Source organism: Mus caroli, unplaced genomic scaffold, assembly GCF_900094665.2.
Source record: "Mus caroli unplaced genomic scaffold, CAROLI_EIJ_v1.1 scaffold_21692_1, whole genome shotgun sequence".
Taxonomy (NCBI): domain Eukaryota; kingdom Metazoa; phylum Chordata; class Mammalia; order Rodentia; family Muridae; genus Mus; species Mus caroli.
In genome coordinates this window covers 6,077-7,907 of record NW_018388992.1, presented here as the reverse complement: position 1 = coordinate 7,907, position 1,831 = coordinate 6,077, and the positions used below count along the sequence as shown (strand labels likewise).

Sequence of the window (1,831 nt, the reverse complement as noted above, 5' to 3'; positions counted from 1 at the left end):
ATATAAAAGCTGGACCATAAAGAGGAGGGTTATAAAATCTGTTTTCTTCACTACAGGACCACCAGGGCAGTCATGACTTCCCAACACCTGTGAGTATATGCAAAGTCTACCCATGACTAAAACCTCCCCACAGTAATCATGGGCCAGGGAGGGACCCATTCAACTTTTCCCTCCTTTGCTGAAATATTGGTGGGTTCTGAGGGAGAGAGAGTCATTATCTTCCATATATCCACTGAGCCAGATCCAGTCTCTTGCATCTGGCCTCCAAAAAAAATTTTTGAACTCATGTTCATACTGATAATCCTAGTTAATCTCTAGAATTCTCAAACACAAACAAAACCAATGTCTGTAACAGAACTAGGAGGATGGAAAGGTTTGTAGAAGTGGGCAGGAGTCTAGAAAGGTTAGGGAGATTATAGTAATCAGAATATCATTTATACATGTACAGAATGTCAATGCCACACTTCATGATGGAATTGAATGTAGTTTCATGGTTGCCACAGGATTCCATACCCAAGAAGGAAGGCTAAAAAAAAAAAGCCTAAAGGCAGCAGAACTGCTCATTGACAATAGTGATGACCTGGATGCTCATAGCTCTTGTCCGCGGAGGAAGAGAATGCAGTAGTGGCTATCTCTTGCTGGAAGTCTAAGGCAACATAACACAGCTTCTCTCTGATATTAGGCATGATTTCCTTCACAGCTGTGTTGGTGAACTCTAGCCACACGTGATCATGAACTTCTTGTGGTAGGCTGTCAGGTACAGGCCAGCTGGGTCCAGACACGGGATGGCACAAGGAGAGCAGAGGTCTCATAGATGTGCACATTGAATGTGACCCCATCTCTGGACTCCATCAAAATCCCAGTGGTATGACCAGAGGCATAGAGGAACAGCAGAGCCTGGGTGGCTACTTACATGGTTGTGGTTTTATAAGTCTCAAACATGATGTGTGTCATCTTTTCACAGTTGTCCTTAGGGCTCTAGGGGGCATGGTGAGCAGCAGAGTGTTCCCTTCGAAGACCACATGCAGTTTGTTGTAGAATGTTTGGTTCCAGATCTTCTCCATATTGAACCAGTTGGTGACAATATCATGATCCATGGGGTACTTCAGGATCAGGATGCCCCTCTTGCTCTGGGCCTCAGCACCCACAAAGGTGTCCTTCTCTCTCTTACCCACTGTGATGCCCTGGTGCCTAGGGCAACCCCAGAATGGAAGGGTAGATGGCCCTGGAGCATCATAAGAAGCAAACCGGGCTTTGCCCAGGCCAGAACCATTATTAACAAGGAAGGCAGTTAAATCATCATCCAGGGAGAACTGGTGGTGAGTGTGGACCTTCAATAGAGGAGCTGCTAGAAACCTGTGCTAGTGGGAGGAAACAGACAGTCTTAATCCATGTTCTCGTTAGGGGAATCTAGGTTGTTTCTGGTTTCTGGCTCTTGTGAACAGAGCAGCAGTGAGGACAGTTGAGCAAATATCTCTTGGGTAGGGTGAAGTATCCTTTGGCTATGTGCCCAAGAGTAGTAAACCCCCGAATTTGGGTAGATCTTTTCCCATTTTCCAGCGAAATGATTACACAGACTTTCATAGTACCTATATAAATTTTCAGTGCCACCATCGATGAATGTGCCCCTTACTGTATCCCCAGCATGGGCTGTCTCTTGCGTTGTTGATCTTAGCCATTCTGACAGGTGTAAAATAAAATCTCAAAGTAGTTATCATTTGCATTTCCCAGATGGCTAAGGATGTTGAACATTTAAGTGTTTCTCAACCATTTGAGTTTCCTCATAAGAGAATTCTACTTAGATCTACATCCAATTTTTAAGATGGATGAT

General features: G+C 44.5%; 1 pseudogene; it reads right to left on the bottom strand.

The window, feature by feature from the left end:
• Positions 1-430: 430 nt before the first annotated feature.
• On the bottom strand, positions 431-1,361 carry LOC110287889 (annotated as a pseudogene).
• Between the last annotated feature and the right edge of the window lie 470 nt (positions 1,362-1,831).